At 37.1% G+C, this 24,183-nt stretch overlaps 1 pseudogene; it reads left to right on the top strand.

Annotated features, from left to right (window-relative positions):
- The first annotated feature begins 17,468 nt into the window (after positions 1–17,468).
- LOC131830392 (60S ribosomal protein L7-like) lies at positions 17,469–23,108 on the top strand (annotated as a pseudogene).
- The last annotated feature ends 1,075 nt before the right edge of the window (positions 23,109–24,183 follow it).

Here is a 24,183-nt window from a genome sequence, read left to right on the forward strand (position 1 = left end):
AAGCAAGGCCCTAACTCTCTTTAATACTGTGAAGGCTGACGGGGCGAGGAAGCTGAAGAGAAGTTCACAAGGCTTCAGTAAAAAGGCCATCACTATAGCACCAAGTGCAGGATGAAGCAGCAAGGGCTGGTGGAGAAGCTGTGGCAAGACCTAGAAGATCTTGAAGATCTAGAAGATCTAGCCAAGACAACAAGCGTGTGTGGCTGCACTAGACAGAAGATTTTCAGTGTAGACAAAACAACCTTGTATTAGAAGATGCCATTTAGGAATTTCATGCTGGAAAGGAAGGGTCAATGCCTGGCTTCAAAGCTTCAAAGGACAGGCTGACTTTCTTGTTGGGGGCTAATGCAGCTCCCTGTGACTTCCAAGCTGGAGCCGAAGTTCACCATTCCAAAAATCTTGGGCCCATAAGAATTACTCTTAATCTACTCTGCCTGTGTTCCAGAAGTGCAGCAACAAGGTCTGGATGACAGCACATCTGTTTACAACATGGCTTACTAAATATTTTGAGGTCACTGCTGAAAAAAAAAGGACTTCTTTCAAAATATGACCCCTCATTGACAATGCACCTAGTCGCCCAAGAGCTCTGACAGAGATGTACACTGACAGCACTATTGTTTTCACGCCGGCTCACACAGTACCTATTCTGCAGCCCATGGCTTGAGGAGTGATTTCAACTTTCAAGTCTTATGATTTAAGAAACACCTTTCATAAGACTATAGGAACCATAGACCGTCATTCCTCTGATGGATCTGGTCAAGGAAGTTGAAAACCTTCTGGAAGAAATTTCCACTCCAGACATCATTAAGAACAGGTGTGATGCAGGGGAAGAAGTCAAAATATCAACACTAGCAGGAGTTTGGAAGGTGATCCTAGTCCTCACGAATGACTCTGAAGGGTTTAAGACTTCAGTGGAGGAAGTAACTGCAGATCTGGTAGGAACAGCAAGTGAACTAGAATTAGAAGTGAAGCCTGGAGAGGGAGTGAACTGCTGTCATCTCGTAAGATGTGAACAGGTGAGAAGTTGCCTCTTACAGATAAGCGGAGAAACTGGGTTCTTGAAATGGAATCTACTCTTGTTGAAGATGCTGGGATGAGGGTTGAAATGACAATGAAGGATTTAGGATATTCCATAAACTTCCTTAATAAGATGCATCAGGGTTTGAGAGGACTGACTCCAATTTTGAAAGCAGTTCTACCGTGGCTAAAATGCTATAGAACAGCACTGCCCTACTACAGAAAAATCATCTGTGAAAGTCAGAGTCAACGGATAGAGCACACTTCACTGTTCTCTCTCTTCTTTAAAAAACAAAACAAAACAAAACAAAACTGTCACAGCCACCTCAACCTTTAGCTACCACCAGCCTGATCAGTCAGCAAACCTCAACATCAACCCTCCACCCGCAAAGGAATACAAGTTGCTGAAAGCTCAGATGATGGTCAGCATTTTTTAGCAATAAAGTATTTTTAAGTTATGATATGTGCACTTTTTTTAGACAGTGATATCGGACTTTTAGTGGATAACAATATACTGTAAAAATAACTGATACACACTGGGAAACAAAACATTAATGTGACCCACTTCATTGCATTTTCACTTTATTGTAGTAGCCTGCACTGAACCTACAGAATCTCCCAGGAATGCCTATATCCCTCAGAGCAATTAGTCTAGAGTTATACATGTTACAGGAATCTCCAAATTAAGTGAGGACAAAAATTTATATCTAAAGTATAACCAAAAAAAAAAAAAAAAAAGGAAGGAATTAAAATGAATTCAGAGTACAGCTGTAGTTACAGAACTTACTTTCAACTTCTCAGGCTCTCAGAGATAGTGCTGTTTTATTAGACTGAGTGGATGGGGTCTATAAATGGGGCTATGATTTCTACACCTGTTCTCTTGAGAGCCAGAAAGCCATTATTTTTAATCAAGTATTTATATAACACCTCTTTGAGCAGCTTGGAATGAATGGTTGTCTATGATGATGAAATGAAACTGACTTTGCTCTACCAGAAAATGTATAACTGACCAAAGAAAACACTAAAGTACAAAAACAGCACAATGATGAAAAAAAGAAGCATCAATGGTAAAAAAAAAAAAAAGCAACATTAAAAGCTCCCACGTTGTGGTCTCAGAAAAGTTTTATTTCCTAGGAGTTCTTAACTCTGGAGTGAAGATATCATTTCATATGTTTTGGATTATTTGAAATGTCCACAAAATCTTTTTGTTGCTAGAAAACACTTCTAGGGCATAGATCACCTAATCATCATTGCTGTTTTTTGTAAAACTCCTTAAACCAGCTCACCTTAAAAGGAGATACTTTGAGAAACAAGGGACAAGAGCTATGCAGGAACACCAATGCCAAGTGCAATCAAAAAATAATTAAGAGTTCTTTATTCAGGCTAGAAAATTTCTACAGACACAACTGAACTATGTCACTGTCAAAGAGTTGGTGTTCCAACTGTCACTGCTTATCATAGCCATGCATGGTTACATAAAATAAGACCAATGACTTTTCCTTAGTCACTATGTAAAATTTCTTTTTACACTTAATCTTTTGCAAGAGAATAAAGGAATTTAGGTTTTCTGACTTTCCCAAAAACTCAGCACATACTACTCTTTCAAGTTGCAACATAGATAATAAATAGTACGAGTTTCAGCCTAACTGATTTGCTTCAATGGTAGACCATAAAAAAGATAAGTTATGAAAATATGTATAGAGCTTATGTTAAGCACAAAATGAATGGTAGGTCTAATTAAAATAACTTTGGGTATAATCAATAAAGGAGAGCAAGAAGATGACAGAAGGTAACTGATACTACTAAAAAGAGCTTTCTTCAAACCACAGTGCAGTGTTTCACTCTAATAATTTAACACTAATAATCCTATAAATTAATATGCATTATTCTCACTTTAGAGATAACTATAAAAAGATTCAAAGAGAGTAATGGAGGGGCGGCTGGGTGGCTCAGATGGTTAAGCATCTGCCCTTGGCTCAGGTCACGATCTCCAGGTCCTGGGATCAAGCGGGCTCCCTGCTCATCGGGGAGTCTGCTTCTCCCTCTCCCTCTCGGCCTGCTCATGCTCTCTTTCTGTATCTCTCTGTCTCAAACGAATAAATAAAATCTTTAGAAAACAAAAATCAAAGAGGGTAAGGGAATGGTTTAAGATCTTATGTATTGCCTGAAGCTGTTTGCCCTTGAGTCTATACAATTTATTGTGGAAGACAGATCAGTCCTATAAGGCAAGGGAAGCAGGGTGTTTATTTAATAAGAGATTAATTGCACAGGGCCTTAAAAACTGAATAATAAAGATTTAGTTTTCAACATAAAAAACAGAGGTCCAGCAATTTAAGGAATATAATGAATTCGTATTTTAAAAAAATAAAAATATAGAATGCCTGGGTGGCTCAGTTAGTTAAGCAACTGCCTTCGGCTCAGGTCATAGTCCCTGAATCCCGGGATGGAGGCCCACATTGGGATCCCAGCTCTACTGGGAGTCTGCTTCTCCCTCTGACCTTCTCCCCTCTCATGCTCTGTCTCTCTCTCTCTCAAATAAATAAAATCTTTTTAAAAATAAAATACAATAAAAATAAAAGATAAGGATGCTTGGGTGGTTCAGTCGGTTAAGCAGCTGCCTTTGGCTTGGTCATGATCCCAGGGTCCTGGGCTCCTTGCTCAGCAGGGAGCCTACTTCTCCCTCTGCCTCTGTCTGCCTCACTCTCTCTCTCTGACAAATAAAGAAATAAAATCTTAAAAATAAATAAATAAATAATAAAAATATAGCCAGACACTGAATTACTATGGTAAAAGGACAGAGAGTAACAAATGAGTAAGCTGTATAAGGATAAGATTTAGTTTTCATCATAAAAAATAGAGGTCCAGAGGTCCAGAAGTCTAATCTAATAAGGATTAGAATAACAATGAAGGGGAGAATGCCCTATTTATGATCAAACAATGCCTATGAAGGTGTGTTCCCAGTGGCTTGCCTAATCATCTCCATTGCCCCAATCACCTTGGTAAGAAAATGCATGTTCTGGCCAGTGTTGGACACTGGAAGAACTGAAGCCAAGACTATCCCCCCCTTTCCACCATCGATGCTGGCGGGAGAAGCAGCTGAAGAGGAGCTGGCTGGCTGCCAGGGGGAGATACACAAGCTTCCATCAGAGCAGCTGGAATATCGCACCCATGGTTACTTTACTTCTACAAACAACAGTCTTATTAGAGGTGGGAGGGCCCTCAAAACAACCAATACACAAATTACCTCTGGTACATGCTCACTCAGTCTCTTTTTGAGCACTTTCAGCTGTGATTCTCATTTTTGTGGTGGGGTCACTTCCATGGTTAGGATAGTCTCTTATAGTTCATGCTTAAATAAACAGCAACAAGAAAAAGGAAAGGTCATGCCAAGAAAATACACTGTTTGGGCCTTGTCTGGATCCAGACTGGAAGAAACCAACTGCAAACAGCCTTTTTTGAGATGACTGGGGGGAAATTATGGGTTTAATATTTTTAAATTTTATTGCTAAATAGTGTTATGCTATGGGGCTGTATTTTTAAAAAGTCCTCTAGGATGGATATATACTAAGGAATCAATATTTACAGATACAAAAATATAGTGTCTGAGGTTTTCTTAAAATAATCATGTACGTACAACAAGGCACTGGGAAGAACTATAGCTTTCTCTGCACTCTTTTTTTTAAAAAAAAGATTTTATTTATTTATTTGACAGAGAGAGAGAGATCCCAAGTAGGCAGAGAGGCAGGCAGAGAGCAAGGGGGATGCAGGCTTCCTGCTGAGCAGAGGCCCAAAACAGGGCTTGATCCAGGACCCTGGGATCATAACCTGAGCTGAAGGCAGAGGCTTTAACCCACTGAGCCACCCAGGCGCCCCTCTGCACTTTTTTTTTTTTTTTTTGATAGATGTTTAAAAAAAGGGACTTAACAATAAAGAGTATGTTTATACGAATACATATAATGAAGACCAGGTGTATACTGATTAATCTCACTTATACAGCTAGATCCAAAGTGATTTTAAACAGCTGTTTAGATGTGTTTGTCTAAATTTTGAAGGTAGCTCTCCCAAAATATTTTATTTCATTTTTTTAATGTTCAATGACTATCTGTAAGTCCTAGAATTCTAAATGATTTTTAAAATTTCTACAGACACTTCTGACCCTATTTTATCACATTTCAACAGTATGGATGTTTTTATTTTACAATCACAGGATACATTAAAAGTACATTTAAAAAATGCATGACAGATTCTTTTATTAAACATAGTACTGAAAGTCCTGCTCATAACAATCAGACAAGAAATAAAAGGTACCCAGATTGGTAGGGAAGAAATAAACTGTCACTATTTGCAGATGAAATGACATGACATTATAGAAAACCCTTGAGATTCACCAAAATACCACTTAATTTAATAAATTTGAGTAAAGTTCTAGGACACAAAATTAATATATAGAAATATGTCTCATTTCTATACACTGAAAAAGTAGCAGAAAAAGTTAAGAAAAACAATGTTATTCACAACTGCATGATAAAAAGAATAAAATACCTAGGAATAAATTTAACCAAGAAAAGTATATGGTCGGGGTGCCTGGGTGGCTCAGTGGGTTAAAATTCTGCTTTTGGGTCATGATCCCAGGGTCCTGGGATCAAGCCCTGCATCGGGCTCTCTGCTTGGCAGGGAGCTTGCTTCCCCTCTCTCTCTGCTTGCCTCTCTGCCTACTTGGGATCTCTCTCTCTCTCTGTCAAATAAATAAATAATTTTTTTTTAAAGTATATGATCAACTAAGAATATCCAATGGAAAAAAAGACAGTCTCTTCAACAAATGGTGTCAGGAAACTGGACAGCAACATGCAGAAGAATGGAATTGGACCACTTTCTTAGAACATACACAAACACAGATTTTAAATGGATTAAAGACCTTAACGTGAGACAGGAAACCATCAAAGTCCTACAGGAGAATATAGACAGAAACCTCTTCGACTCGGCTATAGCAACTTCTTACTAGACATGTCACCACGGGCAAGGGAAACAAAAGCATAAATGAACTATCAGGACCTCATCAAGATAAAAAGCTTCTGTACAGCAATGGAAACAACAAACAAAACCAAAATGCAGCCTATGGAATGGGAGAAGATATTTGAAAACAACATATCTAATAAAGGGTTAGATTCCAAAATCTAAAAGAACTTACCAAACTCAACACCCAAAAAACCCCAAACAACCCAGTTAAGAAATGTGCAGATGACATGAATAGACAGTTTTCCAAAAAAAGACATCCAGATGGCTAACAGACACATGAAAAGATGCTCAAAATCACTCATCATCAGGGAAATACAAATCAAAACCACAAAGAGTTACCATCTCACACCAATCAGGATGGCTAAAATTAACAACACAAGAAAACAACAGATATTGGCAAAAGGAAACCGTATGGTCTGCAGAGAAGGGGGAACCCTCTTGCACTGTTGGTGGCAATGTAAACTGGTACAGCCACTCTGGAGAACATTATGGAGGTTCCTCAAAATGTTAAAAAGTAGAACTAAGTGGAGCACCTGGGTAGCTCAGATGGCTGAGCCTCTAACTCTTGGTTTCAGCTCAGGTCATGTGATCAAGCCCTCCATTGGGCTCCATGCTACAAGCTCTGTGCTCAGCAGGGATTCTTCTTCTCTCCCTCTTCCTCTGCTCTACCCCCCCACCCCACTGCTCACATGTGCCCTCTCTAAAATGAATAAATAAATCTTAAAAAAGAACAAATGGAACTGCTCTAGGATTTAGCAATTGCACTATTATTTACCCAAAGGATACAAAAATAGAGATTTGAAGGGGCACATGCACCCTGATGTTTATAACAGCACTATCAATAATAGCCAAACTATGGAAGGAACCCAAACGTCCTACTGACTGATGAATGGATAAAGCAGATGTGGTACACACACAGACACACACAGACACACACACACACACACACACAGAATATTACTCAGCCATCAAAAAGAATGAAACCTTGCCATTTGCAATGACATGAATGGAGCTAGAGTGTATTATGCTAAATGAAATAAGTCAGTCAGAGAAAGACAAATACCATATAATCTCACTCATATGTGGAATTTAAGAAAGAAACCAGAAGAATATATGGGAAGGGAGAGAGACAAAAAGGAGAGAGGGAAACAGCTATAAGAGACTCTTAACAATAGAAAACAAACAGGGTTGACGGAGGGAGGGGAATGGGGGATGGGCTAGATGGGTGATGGGTATGAAGGAGAGCTCTTGTTATGATGAGCACTGGGTGCTGTAAGTAATGAATCACTGAATTCTACTCCAGAAACTAATATTACACTGTATGTTAACTACCTAAAATTAAGATTTTAAAAAATTTAACCAAGGAGATAAAAGGCATGCACTAAAAACTGTAAGATACTATTTATTTTAAAAATAAAGTGAAGACACAAGCAAATGGGAATATAGACCATGTTCATGGATTCAAAGAGTATCATTAAATGTCCACACTACCCAAAGCAATCTACAAATTCATTGCGATTCCTTTCAAAATATAATAGGATTTTTCACAAAACTACAATAAATAATCCTAAAAGTTGTATGAAACCTCAAAAGATCCTAAATAGACACAGCAATCTTGAGAAAGAAAAACAAGGATGCAGGTATCACAATTCCAGATTTCAAGCTATAGTTATCAAAACTGTACTGTACTAACACAAAAATAGACAAACAGATCAATGGAACAGAATAGAGGCCTAGAATAAATGGCTATGCTTATATGATCAATTAATCTATGACAAAGGAGGCAAGAAGATAAAATGGAAAAAAGTCTAATAAATGGTGCTATAGAAGCTCAATGGCTACATGCACAGCAATGAAACTGAACTACTGTCTTATACCATCCACAAAAATAAACTCAATAAATTAGAAACCTAAACATGAGACCTGAAGCCATACATTTCCTAAAACAGAACACAAGCATTAATCTCTTGCACATGGATTTTAGCAACATTGTTTGGGTCTGTCTCCTCAGGCAAAGGAAACAAAAGCAAAAATAAATTTCTGGGACTACATCAAACTAAAGAGTTTTACACAGTGAAAGAAACCATCAACAAAACTAAAAGATGACCTACTGAATGGCAGAAGATATTTGCAAATGTTATATCCAATAAAGGGTTAATATCCAAAATATTTAAGAAACTCCAACAACTCAACATTAAAAAAATAATAATCTGATTTGAAAAGAGGCAGAGAACCTCAACAGACATGTATCCACAGAAGAGAAACTGTAAGGGCCTGCCCCTCCCAGAGGAACTTGCTTGTGGCCCCCGGATGTAGGGGTGGGGCAGGCCAGGTAGAGATGTCCAATCAGTGCAGCATGTGTATATCCACTAGGGTGAACTGAGATCCAATTGGCCACCTGTATAGGGGTGGGGCTCAACCAACCGCATAAAGGTTGCTGTGCGAGGCTAGCAGGGGAAGAGAGCTGTGACAGGAGAAGAAGGAAGAGTCCATGGGAGCGGAAGAGTCCACAGGAGCGTAAGAGTCGGTGGAGTGGAGGAGCTGTAATAGCTCTTGTAAGAGCTATAACCGCCACGAGCAGTCCCACCACTGGCGGTCCCTGCGCCAGCAGTCTCCAGCCTCCGGCAGTCCCGCCTCCTGCAGTCCCGCCTCTGGCGGCCCCAAGCCACCGCCTGCAGCCTCCAGCCGCCTGCAGCTTCGAGCCGCCTGAGGCCCTGCCTCTCGAGGCCCCCAGCAGCCACCTGCAGCCTTCAGCCACCTGCAGCTTCCAGCAGCCCCGAGCTGCCCAGACACCAGTGGTCCAGCAGTCCAGCGGTCAGCAGTCCCCACGCCTGCAGCCCCTAGACGCCAGTGGTCCCGAGACGCCAGCGGTCCAGCGGTCAGTGGTCCCAACGCCTGCAGCCCCTAGACCCCAGCGGTCCCGAGAGGCCAGCGGTCCGCGGTCCCGATGCCTGCAGCCCCTGGATGCCAGCGGTCCCAAGACACCAGCGGCTCTGAGATGCCAACGGCCCCTAGACGCCAGCAGCCTCGCCGCAAAATGCCTTGCCACCCCGAGCCACGAGCGGCTTTGTCCGCAGCGGTGGCTTCCTCTGGGTGGCAGCCTTGTCAGAGTGGCATCATGGGGAGCAGAGTCTGTGTCATCCAGGTTGTCCTCCTTGTCATCGTCGCTGTCATCGTTGCCTCTTTGTCGTCAGGAGCAGCCTCGTCCGGGAAGCGGTCTTGTCCAGAATGGCCTCTTCTTGGGAGCGGCCTTGTCTGGGGAGCAACCTCATGGAGCAGCGGCCTCATCTTGGGAGTGGCCTCTTCTTGGGAGCGGCTCCGATGCTGGAGCAGGCTCATCTGCGGAGCAGCCTCATCTAGAGCCGCCTCCTCCAGAGCAGCCTTCTTGGGAGTGACCTTGTCGGGATCATCGTCATCGCCTTTTCGTAAGAGATAGCCCTGACCGGTCAGTTTGATTCTTGATGCTTGGCGCAAAATAAAGTTTTGTTTGACCTTCGCTTTGTATCAGTCTCGTTCCTTTGATCACGGACCCTAACAAAACAAAGAACCAACAGAAAAATAAAAAGATGTTCAACATCCCCAATCATTAGGAAAATGCAAATCCAAACCACAATGAGGTATCACCTTAGTCCTATCAGAACGGCTAGTATCAGAAAGACAAGAAATAACAGGTGCTGGTGAGGATGTGGAGAAACAGGAACCCTCAGGCACTGCTAGTGGGAATGCAAACTGGTGCAGCCACAGTGCAAAACAATACAGAGGATGTTCAAAAAATTAACATTTGAAAAACCATGAGATCTGGAAATTCCACTGGTGTATATTTACCCTCCCAAAATGAAAACACTAATCTGAAGAAATACAAAGCACTGTGTTTACTGCAGCACTGTTTTCAATAGCCAAGATATGAAAGCAACCTAAATGTCCACTGATAGAGGGATAGATAAAAAAAAAAAAAGTGGTGTGTGTATGCACACACACATACATATATATGTAATATTACTCATCCACAAAAAAGAATGAGATTTTTGCCATTTGCAATATGGGTAGACCTAAAGGGTATTATGCTAAGTGAAATAAATCAGAGAGAGACATACCATGTGATTTCACTTACATGTGGAATCTAGAAAACAAAACATACATTAACAGAAACAGTCCCATAAGAACAGAGAAATGCATTAAAAGTTAATTTTTAAGTAATGTAACTTCTAATTTTGTCACATTTGCCTTGTTGGCTACAGCACATTCATTTTAAAAAAAAGAAAAAAATCTCTAATAATTAACTGCCAGTTGTTTTTCAATGAGGAAAATTTTATTGGAAACCTCATTTACAATGGAGTCAGGAGGCCAGCAGGGAAAGAACATTATCTGCTACCATTCCTAGCCAACTGCAGACCCAAAAAAGAAAAGATGGACCTTGCATGTAGGTAACTACTTTATTATTTCAGCAAGAGGAAGAAAGGCTTTCCTCCTCCCCTGGCAACAGCCCAGCCAATGAAAGACTGTCACAACTCAGCCAAGGAAGAGCCATTATATTTTGAACTCCCAGTTTACTTCAGCAGATTTCTTGTGTCTAACAGCCTTCCCAACTTCCTCCTTTCCTCTATAAAGAACTTTCATTCCCTTCGCTCTGTGGTTGGGTATGGTTTTACCTTAGCTTGCCTGCCCCAAATTGCAATTCTCTGCTGTTGAAATGTCAACTGAATATTACCCCCACCTTAAAAGACCACCAGAGACGTGAGTCAAAGCCAATCAGCAAGGGTCGTTTATTGCAGGTTTGAACCTGGACCTCTGCGCCGCTCGTTGCCGATAACGCCGAGAGGTCCAGAGCTGGGTTGGTGCAGGGTTTTTATAGACAGGTACAAACAAGTTTCGGGTGGGGCTGAGCTGATTGATTGACAGTTTGAACAGGCATACTTGGCGTCAGTGAATTGGGTCAGGGGACCCCGCGTGAAAGCAGACAAAGCAATCTTACAGAAGCAGAACTGGCCGGTTAGCCCACGCATGTGAAAAAAGCACTATCAAGATATTGAAGGCCTGGTTACTATCAAGTAAAGACAATTGGGAGTCTCCTGGTGGAATGTTACATTCCTGCTATCAAGCATCCTTGTTAATGAGATTTAGGTGTAGAAGAAATTGAACTTTATTTACTTTTCCTTCTACCTCCACCTCCTTCGATTTTTTATGGAGGGGAGGGTGACATTAGGGCTTGAGGAACTGAGTTCTGTGTCCCTGGAAATTGGGCTATTGATAAGGTAACTTCTTTGTTTGTAAATCTCAAGGACATTTGCAAACCAAGGGAGACTCCGGTCTTGCAGGATTGTGATCTCAGCAAGTTAACCATTTATCATTTTATGGCAGTCAGGGGTGCCTGAGGAACACCACACATATGGAGGGGAGCGGGTGAAGGGGGGGTGCAAGGCGCCAGCCTTTGCTTTGTCCTCAGCCAGCCTCCTGCTCCTTCACTGTTGCTGAATAAACCCAATTTGCTAGTGAAATAGCCAAGTAGTCTTATTTTCAGGTTAAGAGAAAAGGCACAGATCAGGAAAGAACTCCCAACTACACCTTTCACACAATCTCATTTGCTACCTGATTACTGACATTTTCTAGTGATACTTTATTAATGCTTACTGGTATTCTGTGTAGATGTAGAGACAATGTATGTCATTGCAGTAAAACCAATTTTATCTGCCACAGAAAAGTGTGAAATGATACGGTCTGTATATAAGTCAAAAAAGAGTGAAGCTTCCCAAAGGATCATTTAGAAGGCATTTCCTTGGAAACATTGTTTATAGGCATGGTTTAAAAAAAAAAAAAAAAAAAAAAGCATGGGCTTTTGGCTTCCAATATTCTCCTGGAGTTCTGCTCTAACTTCACTTACACAACTCTCATTCAGTTTTCCTTCCTATTCAGTCTCTGGCCAGAGTGAAGACTTTGACACTTGCAAAGAATTAGTTTTCCTAAAGTATAAAGCTGAATAATATGTTTCCTTCTCCCTGATAACAGTGTTCCTACAGCCACTCTTCTTGACTATTTTGTACTCCAAGTTGTTCGCCAGTAAATGAGGAGTAAATGTTTTCCTTTGTTCTCAGTTTTCTTTCAGTATATTTTATTTTTCCTCTTTTTTTCTGTTAAAGAGAATGACTTTATCTTGTCGAGCTATATCCTTGACACCTAGCACAACACTGAGTGTATACTAGGGGTTGTATAAATAAAGGCTGCATGACTAGAGAAATGCACAATATTACTCTCACGCACTCAGTACATTAAAACAGCAAAGGCAGCACTCAGCTTAAAATATTCAGGAGTCTTTCTGCTAAAATATTACTCCAGAAGCCATTATTATATTTCTGAAGGCAAAGACATCTTTACTTACTAGTTTGCCAGGCAATTTAAGCTGCCAATGATCTGAGCCTAACATAAAAACACTCAAGTCAATCAGTAGTGTAAGACAGTACAATAGGTAATCACTTTGTAGAGTAAATTAAGTCTCCTGCAAAATGATTCTCCCATGAGCTGTTGCATTTTTAGTCTCCAGATTGTACTGTTGAGGGGGCTGACAGGGGGACAGTGAGATGAGGGTGTACTCTTTAGTTCCAGAGAAGTCAAATTACATGACTACAATGAATCACCTCAATGAAGGCAAGCTCACTGGAAACTAGCACCTACTATGAAACCAAACTTACCCAAGGCTCTTCATCATTCAAATATTGCTTCTGAGTGTCAAGTACTATTGTGACATTTATTTTTCTATTTCTTCAAAAGTATGCCAGTCTCATTTTTTTTTGAAGAAAATGTCATTTCATATTTTATTTCAGTTACCATGTCTACATTTTTTTACATAGTAAGGAAAAGGGCATTTTGGGGCAGAACAGAATTGCAAAACTAAAATGTTTTATTTCAGTAGTGACTCAAGAAAAAGCTATGATACTTCTTTCTTTTTCACCTCCTTTTTTTCCACTTAGAATACTGTGAACCACAGAGCTGTGAGTGCTTCTATATTAAAGCAAAATAAAACATCTGGTAATGAAAAAAAATGAGTACAAAATGGTTACAAGCCTTCCTCACATTCTTAATATATTCTTTTGTCCCTCAGTGATGAGGTATGAAAAGTGGACTTCCTGAGGAGACCAGTGAAAAATCTACAGACATGTAATGGGCAAAACTCCAAGAAATATTATCGAAGTTTCCACATACTTTCCCCTTTTGGAGACACTGCAATGAGACAGTTACACATCCTGGAGCATGAACTTAGGATACAGCAAGAGTAAAACAAACTCCAGCATGGTGCAGGCCCAAATTTCCGCATTAAGGAAAGTTGGTCTTAAAACTGATCATTTACAGTCAATTGTGTTATAGCTTCTTCCCTGGTATTTTCTTTTGAGAGATTCAAAAAAAGTATAGCATCCTTTTTAAAAAAATATTTTTATTTTTTAACTTTTTTTTGAGAGGGAGAAAGTACATGCATGCCAGACAGATGGGCAGAGAGAGGGTGAGGGAGAGAGAGAGAACATTAAGAAGGCTCCACATTCAGCGAAGAGCCTGACCCAGGGCTCTATCTCATGACCCTGAGATCATGACCCGAGCCAAAATCAAGAGTCAGATCCTCAACTGCTGAGCCACATGGGTGCTCTACAGTACCCTTTCTTGCATATTTCACAAATACAGTACTCTCACAGGTAAATATGTATGACTTTTTTAATTCTCTAAATGCTGTCCACATTTCTGGGAATGGGGACTTCGACACACATGATGAACATCAGGCAAAAAATTCTCCTTGATAAATTGTAGAAGTAATAATTGATTTTGTCTATCACAAACACAGTTCTAATTCTCCTTATTCTTATTTGTAATTAGATATAGCTTAGAATCATTACACTTCATGATATTTTCCCAAATCAATGTAGCCTGTTGAAATGTCTTCTTAAAATTATGATTGAATGTTTACTTATTTAAAAACAAAACATTTTGAAACTTTTCTAAGATGCTTTCTCTGATCTTCCAAATTAATACTAATAATTTATTTTTAGACAGAACATAAGAAACACTCAAGTAAGTAAGGTTTATGGGTTGCTTTTGGGGCTTTGGGAGGTTGGTATTTTGTTCTGTTTTGTTTTACAATACAAATAGAAATTAAGCGCTCTTTCCTGCTTTGACTTGGGACAAAATCTTTCCCAGGGTAAGGTGCATAGTCAATTCTAGCCATGGTTTTAAATGTCATATGTAAATTTCTAATTAAGAAACAACTTTTTAAAATGGAATTCGCAATGGTAACTCCACCACTGACTTTTCATCTAAGTTAGGGTCATTCACACACTTTGCATTACCATGTGCTAAAATAAAACAGTAAAGGATCTTCCAATTATTATGTAAGAATAAAATGACTCAAATATGCTCTAATGAGGTATATTATTTAGTCATTTTAAAAGATGTTCCCTAATTCAGGTATATGTCATAATCAGCAAGAAAGAAACCATTTTATTACTTTAAATTGAGCCAAACATTCAACCAAAATTTGTAAAACAAATTAATAAGCTTCTTACTTCCTACTTTTGATTTTATTTTCTTGATGTCAGTGAGGTTTTAGACTTAGAAAATGAGCAGAAAATATTCAGTCAGAAGCATGTCTATCATGCTTCAGTCAGAAGCATGTCAAAGAGTAGTTCATATTTTGGATAAGAGAAAAGTAACTCATAATTAAGTGATATCTGAACAACTCTAAAAGCAGTACATGTTCATAATTTACTCTTTTTAAGAAGATATAACCTATAGAGGGTCTTTCTAAAATCATGAAAAGGAACAACCCGGAATGGTTTTTAACTAGAAACACAATAAGCATTAAGTAAATTAGTTTCTTGTCCCACCAAACTTCTTAAAAACTGACAACACAAAAACATCAATAAAATTGTTTCAGCATCTAAGTTTTACTATATACAGTAGTACTAAAATCATGTATTTATAACATACCCATAAAACATTTCCTTTCTTGTTTATTTTACCTCTCATTTTTTTCTTTTCCTTTTTCCTACAGAAAGATGCCCTCAGTTACTTATTCAAATGAACTAATTTTCACCTGCCATAAGCTAAAATGTGAAAATATCAATATAATTGAATAATAGCTTTACTATACATTCTATTTAAAAATCACCTTCATTATTCCCAAGATGTTAGAAATTTTCTATCTGTGCAAAACTGGAAAATCCATGCTGAGAGATGAGAGCCACATTTGGGAAAACCAGTCTTATGAAGAGTATCGAATATAAACTGTGCCAATATAAACTGCCCTGAAGTCAGCCTTCGTTTCACAAGAAAGCTTTCAAAAGATCTGTGTTTTAATTGTCACAATTTTGCTGACAACTCAAAGGGAATTAATATTATAAATGTTGTGTTAAAAAACAAAGGATTCAAAGGTTGTAATACTGCTAATGAACAATTTAATTTAGAAGAACGATGTGCGTGGGTAGGCAGGAGGAAGGGAAGCGTAGGGAGGAAGGAGGGTGGCTGAGGGCAACTGAGGTCACAGCCTGTCTTCAACACGCGCCTCCTACTCAGGGGTAATAAAGGAGAGAAAATGTATTCTCAGAATTACAGTTTCTCCTCTAGACTTTATTTAATGCTTTCTCTCTAAATGTTAAAGAGCCCAAAAAGTTAGTACAGAGAAATACATGAGAACACCAAAATATATGGGACATACATTTCAATTCAGTGCGTACTCAGAATTTTTAAGAACATGGCAACATGAAAACTGCTGGCAAGACTCTAATTAAGCAATTAAATTATCAAGTCAAGCTCCTTGTTTAGGTAAGACAGGGTTAGACAAGCAAACAAAAATGAAACTCATGCTAGAGTAACAAGATGTTTTCAAGGAAAGTTCCAGCAGTTTCCAGGATGACGGACACTGACTCTAAAATCATTTTCTTCTAAAAAACATTTGAAATGCATTTTATTATAATTGCATAAACATGTTCAAAGTTCAAACTATTCTTTGATTTTCTTGACACAATTATTAAATCTAGGTCCCATAATCTATACATCAAAAGCTTGCGCCATATGTACTTATTATGTTCTATAACTTGTACTATGAGGTTGATACAAAAGTCAAAAAAAAAAAAAAAGAAAAGAAAATGTACAAATTTCTCTTTCAATTTAAATACAAACATTACCATCAGTCTAAAATTATTTACCAGAAAAAATTTCTTAATCCAAGTGTTGGCTCTAACACTTATCTATATAGACTTCTCATTTTAGTTTTTTAGTAACTATATTTCTTAAAATATAAAGGATTTTATAATGCTTGAAATTTTGGAAATATGTAGCAGTCATATTCATAAATCTTCAAATATTTAATTTTTGTCACATTTAATCAATGATTTTCTTATAAGTTTATCCAAGTATAATTATATTCTTTAAGGCCATGTTGATTTCAGATCTTAGTTAATTCACTGAGAATTCCAAATTAAGAATGCTAGAACTTAAATCTTTTTAAATACGACAAACTTCCATATGTATACAATATCAAAAAGGAAACAAAACACATAGTACCAAGGAATGAAACCTCAAATTTATTCATAAAGTAATAATTCTGCTTTATTTACCAAAAGTGCAGAAAAAGTGACTAGAGATTTTTAAAAGATTTAAATTTAAGGAGAATTAATTTGAAAAAAATCTATGACATAGCTTCCTCAACTTCTTCCCTCCCTTTTTACAGTAATTTATAGAAAATTTAATTACAAAGAACATTGTCTTTGATTAAGGAGGGCACATATTACATGAAACACTGGTGTGGTGCATAAACAATGAATCCAGAAACACTGAAAAAAATAAAATAAAATTTAAAAAATTAAAAAATAACAAAACAAAAAAAATAAAAGCATCCACCCTCTTTGAGCTTTGTCACTAACCTATTGGGTGCTCTTGGGGAAGTCACTTCACTTTTCTGCCTAATTAAGTAATAATTAGTATAAATTTATTCTGACCCTCTCAGAAGGGTTTATTCTGACCTGACAATAGATGGTTAAGGGAAAGTGGTTTAGAAAAATACCAGACAACTCACTTTTTAGTATATTTTTACTAGTAAATCAGGCAATCAAACAGATAACTGGAGAAACTTAGGTTAGCTTACATGGTAATAAAGGATTACCACATCCTGAGTATCATTTGATGTAGGCTAATTTAATCTTTAAGGTCCCTAGAAATGCTATTTCAAATGATTACAGGGAACTTTATATAATTTCAGCTTGGCTACAGAATCTACCAACCTACAGTAAACAATGTCCAATGGAATTATTTCATTCCAAATTAACTAAAAATCAAGCAAGCAACTTTATTTTTACTTTTAAATAGATGGTTTTATTTAGAAAAAATGCTTCTTCTGATTGCTAAGTTACATATGTGTATGTGTATATATTGGTACAATTTTTATAGCAATGTGGAAACAAATGGAAGGAATAGTAAGAAATAGTAATTTATATTTAACTGTTAGATAGTTTAAACTAGAGGCTCTATCAACTTTAAAATCTGCCCCAAGTGTTTTGGTAACAGTTAACTAGCAGAAACAAGATATCATATTCACTAAAAAATCCCTTTCAGCTTGATTTAGGAATGTCAAAATTTTAGTGTGGGTCTCTGAGTGGAGGATATGACATTTGGGACAGTTTTTTGTTTTTGTTTTTTTTTTTCCTCCCAGAAGAATTGTGAATTATTCTGGATCATAATGGTATCATAAAGGATTTGTTTTATATTCTTTAGGAAAGAACATATAACTAGAATAAACATGATTAATTAGTGAGTTGGCATTCTCAAGGACCTAAAGAGTTGGGCTTATGAAAACAATGTTGTAAACATCAACAGTAATGGAACTATAGGAAAATTTAATGAACTTGAATTGATAGCAGAGGGGGGAAATTTATCTAATGCAGATTTCTGAAAATTCTTGATCTTCCTTCCATTATTTACCTTGTGCAAATCTATATGACAAATTAAAGCATCTTTCACAAGTACTTGAAGGAAGGATGAGAAGAGGAAACTTTATAGTTCTGTGGTTTATATAGGAGACATAAATCAACAGAATTTTAAAATTTATTGGTAAAAATATCAGCTGAGAGAGGCTGTCCATAGATAGTTCTTCAAGAAAGGCAAATTTACTTTGGTAAGCCAAAGCTCTCTGCAAGCACTGTGTCAGATTCATTCACACTTAGTAATTCATTTTCCCTTCCATATAACCCTGTCAGAAATATTTTTTGGGACATATTTAAACTGCCAGAAACAGTTTATACATGCCTTATTTTATCTGTATGGTTACTAAGCTTTCATATCAAGTTATCCTAAGAAACACAAACAGGTTTGAGAGATTAAGGTGACAAACTTTCAGCAGAGAGGGGGGAAAAAAAGACTAAGTATTTCACTGTCTGTAACTTGCTCACTTAAAAACTTCTTTTTTGGTCTTTTCCTGTCTTAGAGCTCACCCATTCTCTAGGGTTCCTTTTCTGTTCCCTATTATAAGGCCACCATTTTGAACTGTATTCTGTAACAAACTCCAAATACAAACTAATTTGGGCTCAGGAAAAATGATGCATAAAGGTGATTGCTAGATCTATTTCTAGCATGGCTAAAACACTCCTCAAGTTTTGTATTTGTTTGTTTTATTGGTTTTTTTTTTTTAAGTTTAGTTTATTTATTTGGGAAAGAGAGAGGGAGGGAGAGCATGAGGTGGGTGAGAGACAGAGAGAGAAGCAGACTCCCCACTTGAGTAGGTCTTGGAGCCCTACCCAAGACCCTGCAATCAGGACCCAAGTGAAGGCAGTTATTTAATCAACTGAGCCACCAAGGTACTGCAAAACTCTCCTCAGGTTTTTTACAGTGAGCTATATTAAGTGTTAGTATGATGTGCATGGTCTGGTTCAAGATCTCACATTTCCTAAAAATGTCAATAGCCGTATGACAAAAGTTCCCCAAATCTAAAATATAAATGGAGAAGTTTGTTACTCAGATATAGTAAATAAAGCTACACCTATAAGTGAAATCAACTGGAGGGAAAGGTTAAAATACTGACTTGGCTAACTATTAGAATAGCTTTTTTTTTTTTTTTTTTTTTTTTTTTAAGGCAGAGGCCTAGAATTTACCCATGCTAATTAAATCACAACCTCTGAGGGAGATGTTCACCTTTTAGTAATTTTTCTAGAATTCCTAAGGTGACTCTGACACTCAGCCAAGTTTGAGAGCTACTGACAATGAATCAGAAGATATTACCTATCCTTTAGGAATTTTAGTATTTAAAAACTGTGTTGAAGATGAGCAACAGACAAAGTATGGAAATCAAGGGGTAAGATGGTTTAATAAGTGGGGATTTGGAAAGTAAGACAAAATATAACCAATTTGTTGATTTTCAAAGTAGTGGTGGTTAGTTAAAAATATAGGAAGAGTTTCTAAGGATAAGAAGCTTTTAACATAGGGGTGCTTGGGTGGCTCAGTGAATTAAGCCTCTGACTTTGGCTCAGGTCATGGTCTCAGGGTTCTGGGATCAAGCCCCATGTCGGGCTCTCTGCTCATCTGGGAACCTCCTTCCCCTCCTCTCTCTCTGCCTGTCTCTCTGCCTACTTGTGATCTCTCTGTCAAATAAATAAATAAAATCTTGAAAAAAATTAAAAAAAAATCTTTTAACATATATAAGTGCTTATGGGAAAGATCCAACAAACAGGGAGAGATTGAGGTTATGAAAGACAAATGCAAAAACTCCATCCCTAAGGTCCAAACTAAATAAATAGTCGAGATCCACAGGAGAAGGAATGTACACTATAAAAAAGGCATTTCCCTTCCTCCCTATAACAGAAGAAAATAGGAGTCCAAAACCAAGTATACAAAATTTAGAGATGCTGAGAGCAATCCAATAAGATCATCTCTCCTTTTCCTCTAAAGTTGGATCCGATACTACCTGTGGGGGGAAAAGTAAACCAGCCTTATAAGTAAGAAATTTTCTCTAGGTATTAACTGACCTAATTCTTAAAACAACTCAATGACAGAGGTACTGTCGCCTCTCGTTACAGATAAGAAAACAGGCAGAGAGAAGTTAAGTAACTTGCCTAAAACCACAGGGGCAAATGGTCTGTAACCTGGACTAGAGCAGGAGCTCTGAGCCTCCATATTACTTTACTGTCTGTTAGCTAAGGTTCCCCACCACCACAACGATGAGGGTGAAGTGTTTTCCTCTCCTATCAGACAGACCTCATTCTGTTTCCACTCTTTAATTTATTCACCTTAATGAAGTTACCTAACCTTTTTCAGACTCAATTATATTATTAGCAAAAAGGAGATAATAGAACCTTCCTCAGAGAACTGCTGGGAAGCAAAATTAAATTCCACAGCATGTTATAGATATTTATATACTTCCAATATTAGCAAGGCACATCTCTGAGTACTGAGGGCTACAGCAATCAGTGGAAAAGAAATTCTTGTCATAGATTTTATGACCTTATAGAAGAGAAGCAAAAGCAGCAAGTGCACAAATTTCATGGACTTGGAAAGATTTGTCTTAATTCCCAAGGATTTACAACTTCAGGGAAACATTAGCCTCCAAGCTCCTTCACCTACAAGTGCTACTTCTATTTTGCATTGTTATCCTTTTTAAGAAAGAAACCCTTTTGCTATGATTTCATCATAGCAACCAAAAGCAGAGAGAGTAAACGTTTGTGATGCTGGAAGAGAGGCATCCTTTCAAGAAACACAACAGACAGATAATTTAAGGTTTCGTGAAAAGATGATTAACAATAGCCAAAAGAAACTTAATGTAGCTACATTAATTTCCAAACAAGTAGACTTCAAGAATCACTACTGGACATAAAGAATAACAACTCATAATGACAAAGGAGGCTACCAAAATTTTTAAGTTTGTTTGATTCTATTAACATGATCTCAAAATATATAAAGTAAAAACAGAACTAAAAGAAGAAACAAACTTATCACTGTGGAAGACTTACACATAGTACCAGCAATTCATGATAATCAGAAGCTGAAAGGATATGGAAAATCATTCAAGTTCTTGATTACATAAACAGTAGAATGAACATATTTCACATGGTTAGAATACCGCATCCAACAATGAAGATTTACATTTAAGTGCATATTAAATATTACTAACACTGGCAATGCCATAATGCAGGCATCAACAAACTTCAAAGAATTTGTTTGGAGTATATTATACTCCACATTTATTTGGAGTATGTTAACTAACCACAGTGAAAGTTAGGAATTAAAACAGAGAAAGAGAACAGGCACATACAGACAAGAAAATTCCCGATTTCCTGGAAATTAAATATTTCTCTAAAAGATAAAAGAAACAAAAATGGAAGGTTACAAAATACTTTGAACTCAACATTTCAAAATTTGTGAGGAAAAAAATTTGAAATATATAGTTAAAGCAGCATTTAGAGAGAGAGTGGTAGCTTTATTTTTGAGGCTTAAAGTAATAATTTGTTATGTTGTTTTTAAAACAATTTATTTAAATTAAAAATAATATAAACAGTTCATCCATTTCTTACATGCCAGAACCCTTGCCTATGCTTTGGAAACCACTAATCTGTTCTACCCATAAGCCTTTTTCTTTTCTTTTCCTTTAGATGACATTAAGAGACATCATACAGTATTTGTCCTTCTCTGATTTGCTTCATTTAGCAGAATGTCCCTAAGGTTCACCCACATTGGCTCACTAAGAAAATAAGAGAGGATTCAATAATTAAAAAAAGAAATGAAAGATATTTATACCTAATACTATAGAAATACTAGGGACCTTGACACTACTACGAGCAACTCAAAGCCAACAAATTACACAACATAGAAAAAAAAAAATGGATAAATTCCTACAGACAAACAACCTAACAAGCCTGAATCATAATGAAATAGAAAATTTGAACAGACTGATTATTAGTAAGGAGATTGAATGAGTAATCAAAAATATTCCAATAAATTAAAGTCTGGGACCAGAAGGCATCACTGGTGAATGCTACCAAATATTTAAAGAATAAATACCAGTCTTTCTCAAACTCTTTCATAGACACAGAATTGGAGGGAACTCATTCAAATTCATTTTATGAGGCCTGCAATAACCTGATACCAACATCAGACAAGAACACTAGAAAAAGTGAAAATTACATTATATTCCTTCTAAACATAGATTCAAAACTCAACAAAATATGGGCAAACTGAATTTAACAATTTATTTAAAAGATCACGTACCCTGACCAGGTAAAATTTATTCCAGGAATACAAGAAGGGATACAAGAATGATTCACTGATATACAAACCAATTAATGAAATGTGATACACTGCATTAACAAAATGAAGGATAAAAACTATATGATTTTTTTTTTAACTGGCTATTCCAGAAAACCTTAAGAAAAAGCAAAAGAATTATGCAGAGTTGATGATCGAGTGTCTGAAAAAAGCAGTTTGCCCACAAGATGTTTCAGAAGGCAAGAAGGAAGCTTATCTATGAAAAAAGCTAACCATTACCACAAGGAATATAGGCAGATGTACAGAACTTAGATGTGAATGGTGAGAATGTCAAGAACAAATGGCAACTTCTGTGTACCTGTGGAATACAAACTGGCATCTTCTTGGGATCAGAGATGTCAATGGTGTGAACTCAAAGGTTTGAAAGGTGTTGCTGCTTCTTTGCCTTCATCAGATCTTCAGTGGCACCTTGGTAAGTTCAACAAGGCTTCAGTTAACATACTAACAATTGTGGAACCATATATAGCATGGGGATATCCAAACCTGAAACCAGTGAATAAATTTATCTATGAGTGTGGTGATGGCAAAATAAGTAAGAAGTGCATTGCCCTGACAGACAACACGTTGATTGAGCAATCTCTTGGTATATATGGCAGCATCTGCATGGGAGAGGATCTGATTCACAAGGTCTATAATGTGGGAAAACATTTCAAAGAAGCAAACAACTTCTTATAGCCCTTCAAATTACCTACTCCATGAGGGGAATGAAGAAAAAGACCATCCATTTTGTTGAAGGTGGAGATGCTGGTGGCAGAGAGGACCAGATCAGTAGGACTATTAGTAGGATGAACTAAGGTATCTGCCAAGATTATTTTTGTAATCTGGTCACTTAATACATGACTACTTCCAAATTGGAAAAAAAAAGTTGATGTGATCATCTTAATAAAAAAAAAGAATTTGACAAAATTCAACATCCATTTATGATAAAAGTCTTTAGCCAAATGGGTACAGAGGGAACCTTTATCAACATAATAAAGGCCACATATGACAAGCCCACAGCTGACATCATACTCAGCAGTGAAAATCTGAGAAAGCTTTTCCTCTAAAATCAGGAACAGAAGTATAACTTTAAATGCCTGTACTAGACAATAGGAAACTTGAAAATAAATTATATATGCTTTTATTTCAAGAAGTTGGAAAGAAAAAGTGAATCAAATCTGAAATATAAAAGAAAAGAAATAATTAAAAGAATAAATCAAATCAATAAAATGTAATGCAAACATTCAAAAGAAGCAATCTTTAAACTTTTTGAAGACATGAATAAAATTGATTAACCCCTAGCAAGACTGAGTAAAAAAAAAAAAAAAAATAGAATGAATAAGACAACAAAATCAAGGATGACAATTGGCAATACGGTAGCATCTATACTTTTCCTCACTGGATCAAAAAAGATCATAAGAGATTATGAACAACTTTTTAGTAGTAAATTAGAATATTGGAATGAACTGCAAAAACTCCTCAAAATAAAACTATAGGAGGGGTAAGAGCACATAGAAAACTGGAATTACTTCATTTATCAAGTAAAGAAATTAAGAAATTAAATCTGTTATTGACAACATTCTCACCAAAGTGAACCTAGGTTTAGATGTTTTTATCAGTGAATTCTATGAAATATTATATACACAGAAAATACTAATGTTACACAATACTTTTCCTGATAATAGGGAAGATTCACTAATATATTTTAAGAAGCCAGAAGAATCCTGCTACCAAAACATGATAGAGACATTATTAAAAGAAAAAGCAAAGTACCAAGGAATCATCCTCAAGAATATAGACAAAAATCCTCAATAATATATATGCAAGTCAAATTCTGTGATAATTAAAAAGAAATGGTTCAGCATTACCAAAAGGGACTTATCCATAAAT

The sequence above is a fragment of the Mustela lutreola genome, chromosome 4 (assembly GCF_030435805.1).
Source record: "Mustela lutreola isolate mMusLut2 chromosome 4, mMusLut2.pri, whole genome shotgun sequence".
Taxonomy (NCBI): domain Eukaryota; kingdom Metazoa; phylum Chordata; class Mammalia; order Carnivora; family Mustelidae; genus Mustela; species Mustela lutreola.